This window comes from Chrysochloris asiatica, unplaced genomic scaffold (genome assembly GCF_000296735.1).
Source record: "Chrysochloris asiatica unplaced genomic scaffold, ChrAsi1.0 scaffold00334, whole genome shotgun sequence".
Lineage (NCBI taxonomy): Eukaryota > Metazoa > Chordata > Mammalia > Afrosoricida > Chrysochloridae > Chrysochloris > Chrysochloris asiatica.
Window position 1 is genome coordinate 1267705 of NW_006408852.1, and position 8534 is coordinate 1276238.

At 36.8% G+C, this 8534-nt stretch overlaps 1 pseudogene; it reads right to left on the bottom strand.

Moving 5' to 3' along the window:
- Nucleotides 1–2269: 2269 nt before the first annotated feature.
- Nucleotides 2270–5060, bottom strand: LOC102831709 (annotated as a pseudogene).
- Nucleotides 5061–8534: the final 3474 nt, after the last annotated feature.

The following is an 8534-nucleotide window of genomic DNA, read 5'->3' on the forward strand; positions in this document are numbered from 1 at the left end:
ACCTTTTCCTTCTTTCTTGTCTTTTTAATGACTTTTTGCTCTCTTCATGTATGATGTTCTTGATGTCATCCCACAACTCTTCTGGTCTTCAGTCTTTAGTGATTAATGCATCAAATCTGTTTCTTCAGATGATCTCTAAATTCAGGATCAGAGGATTTCTAGCTGGGGAATTGGCAGGAGAATCCAGAAATCCATTATTTTCTGGATCAAGACACTCAGCTGTTCCAGGTGCCACTATCCTGGGAGAGCATATCTTGATAGTATCAGGATTGATAGGATTAGGAGAGAACATCTGGATTGTCTCTTGATTATATCAGGATTGTATCAAGATTGTCATCGAAATTTAAAGAGACAGTATAGACCGATGTTCATAGACTCCTTCAGTATTGAAACACGCAGGTTGAATTTTCTCTTCAGTTCTTTCACTTTGAGAAATGTTTAGTGCTATATTCCTTTTTTTGTGCTCTAAATACAGGTCTTTGCAAGTTTAATTACAATATTTGATTTTGCCTTCTCAAGCTGTCCTTGGAAATTTTCTTTTTACTTCCTCATTTGTTTCAATTGCTTGAGATTTACTACACTCAAGAGCACGTTTCAGAGTCTCTTCTGACATCCATTTTGGTCTCTTTGTTCTTCCTTCTTTTTATAATAACCTTTGGCTTTCTTAATGTATGATGTTTTTGATGTCTTCCCACAATTCAGATTTTTGGTCAGTAGTGTATAGTGTATCAAATCTGTTCTTCAGTTGATCTCTAAATTTAGGTAGGATAAAGTCAAGGTCATATTTTGGTCTCCTGGGCTTGTTTTAAGTTTCTTCATTTTCAGCCTGAACTTACTTATGAGCAATTGATGATGTGTTTTAGATAATGATATTGAGCTTCTCCATTGTCTTTTCCCACAAACATACTTAATTTGATTCCTGTGTATTCCATCTAGTGAGGTTCACATATATCATCATGTTTTATGTTATTGAACAAAGATATATGCAATAAATAATTGATGTTGCAAACTTTTGCTTTATTATCTCCAGCATAATTTCTAATACCAAGGTCATATTTTCCAATAACTGATCTTTTTAAATTATTTCCAACTTTCACATTCTAATCAATAGTAATTATCAGCACATCTTGACTGCAAGTTTGACCAATCAAATCACAGAAGTTGGTAAGATTTCTCAATTTCATCATCATCATTAAGTTTAGTGGTAGGTGCATTAATTAGAATAATAGAGGATAAAATGGTTTTCCTTTTATGTGTATGGATATCATTCTAACACAGACAGGCATTGTGCTTCAAGATAAATCTTGAAATGCTATTTTTTAAAAATAATACTTCCCAACCATATGTGGATTCTTGTGCTTCTACAGTCAGTATGGAAAACTGGATGCCAAAGTTAATGGATATGTAAAGAAGGATGGAGCACCTAACTATTATTCTAGTTCCCATGCCAGATACATTCACAAAATAATTCCAGATCTTTCATTTAAACATTGAGGCAGTATAATCCTAATTTAAAAACAAAACGTGATCTCAAATAGTTTTTTTTTTTTTTAAGTGCTTAACTACTAGATTACACCAAATAGAAACCAATTCCTCATGTAATTCTTAAATTACCAGACCTCAACAGTATTAATAACTCAGATTCAGAGCAATAGTTGAATAAATTGTAATTTTTTTATTGGAAAACAAATATACAACTTGGAATGGATTTGAGGCAAACTGTGCCATAAGCAGATTTACTTTAAGTGGCTAAACAAAGTTTAAAAAGCAAGTAACAATAAAAGAAAATGTTTCTGGTACAAGACCAGCAGTACAAAAAAATAGTGTATGAGTAGTTGAATAATATACCCATTTTGCAATAGTTCAACTTTAAGTACATATTGTTGTTTGTTCAAAGTCCATTCAGAGTTACAACTCCATATTTCAACAATGACATGCTGAGAGTTCCTAAAGAAAACTACTTAAAAAAAGGCATAACCCAGATGTTCCCTCAGTTGACCAACTCCATCTAAGTTTAGATATGCAGAAGGGCTTAGATAAATCCAGAGTAAGCACATGCAACATGTGACTTGATCAATTTTCTAAAATAAGGTTCCAGGACAATGACAGTGAGATAAGGGAAGAAAACATGGAGGAATGAAGTCCTAATTACTATAAATGCGTATTCTTTTGACAGTAAGGGGAAACCTTTTTCAGATAAATTACAAACAAGGAAAAGGCAAATAAACAATTTTGTACAAGAAAATGTAACACATTTTGTACAATGTCATCAATTTACTGTCATCATTTGTACAAACTCTTCATAGTTTACTTGACCATCACCATTAATATCTGCTTCCCTGATCATTTCTTCAACCTCTTCACGTGTTAACTTCTCTCGAAGGTTTGTCATCACATGATGAAGGTCTGCTGCACTAAAATAACCATTGCCATTCTTATCAAACACAACAAATGCTTCTCTAATTTCTTCTTCACTGTCTGTGTCTTTCATTTTTCTTGCTATCATTGTCAGAAATTCTAGGAAGTCAACTGTGCCATTACCGTCAGCATCTACTTTATTAATTGTGTCCTGTAATTCTGATTCTGTGTGATTCTGCCCAAGAGACCTAATAACAGTTCCAAATTCCTTTATTGTTATAGTTCCATTGCCATCCTCGTAAACAGTGAATAAGCTTCTTTGAATTTTTCAATCTGCTCTCCAATCAGTTGGTCAGCCTTGCTGCAAGTGCTACCGGTCTCCGAGTAGTGATCACACAACCACTCGGTTAACTAGCTCCACTCAGACTCATGAAATGCGATTTTTTTTATAATGTTTTATTGTGAATTATATGATAGTTTACATGGTAAATCATTAGCTTTACATTCATCCCATCGTATATTATTTCATTGCAATGGTTACAATCCACTCCATGCGTTATCAACCAGCTAAACATACACCCTGAAAGCCTGCACCCCTTCACCAAGTCATCAGCACACAGTCCCTCTCCCTCTTTGGGTCTAGAGTCCCCAGCTGTTCTATCTCTTCGTGCATTATCTCTGCTTCCATCTTTGGCATCACTGTTTCTCTGGGTAGGGTCCTGCTCTCTGTTCTTCTTCCTTGATGGTCCCAGGGACCTCTGCTCTTGGACTGCAAAGTCAATCACTCCACTCCTTTTGCTACAAAACATCTACCTTTACATTTCCAGCCCTCACAGTCACTCTTGATAATAATTATTCACTATTGTACCACAAGAGACCTATCCCCATCTCCTTTCATCAGCCCCACCCAGACAGATTGAATATTACTCAGTGGAGATTCTATCTTCCTAATGCCCTCTGGATCTAGGATCCCTCTTGAAAGCATGTAAGCCAGTTGCTTGCTTCCTTTGTAGCCTCCCCATTTTGGGTAGACAATGTCCAAGTTGCCCATCCGTGGTTACTCTATGTATAGAGGGGGGAGAATGATCCTCGCTGTAAAGATTTGTTCCCACTTTTGAGCTACTGCATCCATAGGTATAGGTCAAGCTCATCAAATTGTATCTGATTACTCTTTTTTTCCTCTTCTAGTTGAGCTCTGATGATCCAGTCATTGAAGCCAGGTCAAGTGGGTATTATCTGCAAATGTGAGTGTTCTTATGCATATGCCCTCTCTTCTTATCAGCTGAATACTTTACTCTCCACTCTAGTCCTCTGTGACTATGTCACTGACTCTGGGCCCAAGAGTCCCCAGGTCTTGCCATACTGCTGGCCAACAAGTTCTCCACCTGGCTTCACAAGAGTCTATTGAATGTTGTACGGCTTAGCTTGCTGCTTCGTTGCTGTTTTTTCCCTCAATTCCCCTTATTGGTGATGAATGTGGTCACCAATCAGAGCTCATGTCTATTAGTGTATTCCCATTGAATTTTAGTCTTAGAAGGGGGTTTGCCCTGAGGGAACTTAACCACTTGCCTTGATGTCTCCTGGGTGAGCAACTTGCTTGTTCTTATAGTAATCAGTTGGACTACTGTTATTGTTTTTTATTTTTTCTGTTGGTCTTTCTTTCAAGAAGTATCTTCTGTTCTTCTAGCTGCTCCAGGCTGGTCTGCTTGTCGTTTCAAGTGAAAACTCCCCACCTCAGAAGATTCTGAATGGGGTTCAGGATTTCACCTATGATCTTATGTAATGTAGAGGCTCTGCAGGAAACCTCCTTCACTGGGCACTTTGTAGCCCCATTTTAGGGATTCCAATCAGTTATAGGCAGAAGACAAACTTATAAGATTTCTATGGCGATATTTCTGGGTATTCCTTTCTCTTTCCTTCAAGTGTCTATTTTATAATAGTATGCCAGGGAAACCAAGAGCCAAAAGACAGCCAAGTGTCTTAACATTATTTCCCCCCTTTTGCCCATTCCAAACATTTCTCAATTCCTGTATCCCAGAGCCCTGTTGTTCCAAGTTTGTGCATACATCATTATTTACCTCTGTCCAACTTAGGCCATGCAAATCTGCCTAATTGTTTTCCCATCCACTTTGTTCTTCCATTCCCTTCCCCCTTCTTGTATATTGAACACGCTCCCAGCACCCAAACTATCGAAATGCTATTTTTGATGATCAATGTAGCATTATTCCTTTTCAATTTGTCATTTTATGAATAGTAAACCATGTAATTATCTCTGATTCAAAATTGTCAATACCTGTCCATTTCAGCTCATTAGTGCCTAGGATATTGATCATTATATATTCCATTTCATTTTTGACAACTTCCAAATTTCCTAGATTCATACTTCATACATTCCATATTCTGATTATTAGTGGATAGTTTAAACTGTTATTCCTCATTCAGAGTTGTGCCACATCAACAAATGGAAGTCTATAAATCTTGAGACAGTTGTTGTTAAGTGCTATCAAGTCAGTTCCCTCCCATCGTGACCCTGTACAAGGCTTCTGAGGACGAGCTTGTGAGGTTGAAACACCCACCTTGTGGTTCAAATTGACTTTACAGTCCACCTCAATAGCCCACATTACCATACCTGTGTCCCTATTCTTACTTTGAGTGTGTTCTAACCTGAGATGCTCATCTTCCTGAACTGTATCTGATAACATGTCCCTACTAGTCATAATGTTTTCATTGGCTAACTATTAAGAAGTGGTGTGCCTCTTCTTCTTGCTAGTCTGTCTTAGTCAGGAAGCTCTACTGAAGCCTGCCCATCATCTGCATGACTTTGCTGGTATTTAAAATCTCCATTGTATAACTTCCAGTAATAGCAATAACATATAACTTGCCATAATTTGACAAAATGACAGATGAGCAGATGAGTGGTGTCCCAGAATTCATAGGATTAAAAATTGTTTATTTTCTTTAATAAGGAATCATTTACTTCTGTATCTTTAATTGACCAATGTGATTATTGGTTGAACAGCGGACTATTATTTCTTTTTTCTAAAAATAATTACCAAATACACAATGCACACACAAAAAAGCAATTTCTGCAAAGATTTTTTGGTATATTAGGTGCTAGACTCTACCTAAGTATAAAATAATATTGGTGGTGATGGGGTGGTGTGCCGTGCTGTTAATTTCATTCCATAGTGACCCTACATAGGGTTTCCAAGGCTGAATCTTTATGGGAGCAGAAAGCCTTATCTTTCTTCCATGGAACTGCTGGTAGTTTCACAATGCTGACCATGAGCTTAACAGCGCAACTCATAATCACTACGCTAACAGAGTTCCTTATAAAAGAATATTACCAGGCTATAATTTCTGTCACATCTTCTATTTTCATGTCATGCTTTAAGAATATCTGATTTATTTATTTCCTCTATTTGTATATGATTTCATAGCAATGTGGTCATATGTCAAATATCCTTCTGTTTATATTGTAATGCAGACCCTTCTGCATATGATGCAACTCAATGTAAATAATGAACCCCTGGGTTTATTTAGACTGACTCACATAAAACATAGTGAGAACTAGAAAGAGTAATTTCTCTAAAAGGAGCTCTCTGATATCAGAAATATATGATAACAAAGCAAGATATTTATACCTAGAGTTTATAGAAAGTGTTCCTTAATTTTTGAGATGTGTATGGTGCCAATTCAATGTATATCATTAAAAATCTCAGAGGTGGTGGTGGTTATGTACCATGGAGTCAGTTCCAACTCATAGCGACCCATTATAGGGTTTCAAAGGTTGTAAATCTTTATGGGAGCAGGAAGCTTCATCTTTCTCCCATGTAACAGCTGGTAGTTTTGCACTGCTGACCTTGAGATTAGCAGCCCAATTCATAACAACTAGCCAACAAATCTCCTTAGAAATTTCAGTGGTACATGTTATGAACAGAGTCCATAATGATCAAATAAGTAGATAGTTCCAAACAATTGAAGTATAAAAAGCAAGGTGAGTGTACCTTCATCCAATTCACAAATTTTTAAATATTTTTCTTCTTTCCCTTTCTGCTTTGAATTATTTGGGGATAAACCATCTTAAACAATTTTTAATATTATAAGACTTCACTTCCTAAATACTTTAACATTTTAATGATGTAATTCTTCATAACTGATAATATCAAATACAAGAAAACTACAATTTTTAAGTAATATTATCTAATAATAAGGTCATATTAAAATTCATTGATAGCTAAAACATCCTTAAGTCTTCGTTTTGTTTAATCTATAAAGATTACAAAATAGGATTTTACTTTGGTACTTAAATTCTGTTCAATATTATAAATTTTATTGCTAAACTACATTTGTACCATGGAAAAGCATAATATTGACACTATAAATTATAAACTTAATTTCAAATTTTAGGTATTAAAGTTCATTACCCCATTTTCTGTAAAGTCAGTCTATTTAGAGTACTGAATTATGAACTGATAACTTCCTTTTATAATTCTAGAAATAAATATTTCCTTTTATTATTCCCAAAGATAGTAAAACAGAGAATAATATGTTACATTAAAATGTACATCAGTTAGGGGAATGCTTAGGTAAGTTTGCATGGACTAAATGGGACAGAAGTAAGTAGTGATATGTGCTCAACCTTGGAACGGGACTCTAGGATACAGGGCTCAAGTCTGAATTGGTAAAAGAGGGAAAATAATGTTAAGATGCTTGACTGTCTTATGGATATTGGTTTCCCTTGCCTGCTATTATAAAATAGACACTTGTGTGGGATAGAAAGGAATATCAGGAATCATGATTACAGAAAGCTTGTAAGCCCATTTCTAGCCTATAACTGATTGAAATACCTAAAAGTGGTTCTAGAACTTTCTTGGTGAAATAGGCTTCTTGCAGAGTGTTTGTAATGTATAGGACTTAAGGTAGAATCCTGAGCCCCATCCAGAACCTTCTGAGTGGGGACATTCCATCTTGAAAGGACATATAGACCAGCCCAGAGTGAACAGAGGAACAGAAGATTCTTCTTGAAAGAAAGACCAGCAGGAAAAATCAGAAACAAAAAAGGCAGTCTGATTGGCTTACAAGAACAAGCAAGCTGTTGGCCAGGGAGCCATCAAGGAAAGCAATCAAGTCCATTAAGGTCAAGCCTCCCTCCAAGACTAAAAATCAAAGGGAACACATGAGCAAGCATGTAAGCTTACAGGCGATTGTGTTGGTCTACTTGTGAGTGGAGGTGGGGAAAGGCAGCAATGACTACATGGACTGAGTTTGATCACATCCTATAGACTTCCATCAGCCTGGAGATGAGAGAGAGAAGAGGAAGGGCTGATGGGTCCAAAGTGTAGGGAGATTTGGGTGTTCCTGAGCCCATGGACAAAGGCCTAGCCATGGAAGACTAGAGCTGAGAGTGAAGTGTCCAGCTGAAATAAAGTAGGGTGAGATGCACAAGAATGCCCAAGCTTGCAGATAGGACCCATTTGACCTAGCTTTGATGGCTGGATGATCAGAGTTTGAATAGAAGAAGATAAAGAAATTTGATAAAGGAAGAAAGTATAAATTTCTATAATTTCATGAACTTGACCTATAATTATGGCTATGTTGTTGTTGTTGTTGTCAGGTGTCATCAAATCGGAACTGACTCATAGCAACCCCATGCACAGCAGAACGAAGCAATGTCCAATCCTTATGGCTATAGTAGCTCAAAATACCAAATGAGAGGGAAGGAGTCTTCACATCAAGCATCAAACCTATCCCCTCAGTACACAGGATCAATAGAGATAGACAACTTAGACATTGGCTGCCTAAAATGAAGGGATGGCTATAAAAGCATAAAGTGGCTGGTTTACAGTGTTTCAAGAAGGAGTTTAGTTTAAGAGTGTGTGGGGGAAGGTAGAACCCTCACTGAATAGTTTCCCTCTTGACTAGATGGGTCTGGTGAAAGGAGATGGGGATAGGATTCATTTGATTCAATAGTGAGTAATTGTTATCATACCTAATTGTGATTGTTACAACTGTAAAGGTAGAAGTTGTGCAACAAAAAGGTGGGTGTAGTTAACCTTACATTCCAGGAACAGAGGACTCTCGTATCATAAAGAGAGATGAACATGAACTTAACATGGGACCCAATCCAGAGAAGCAGCAACACCAGAGGTGGAGGCAGAGGTGATGGCATGGAG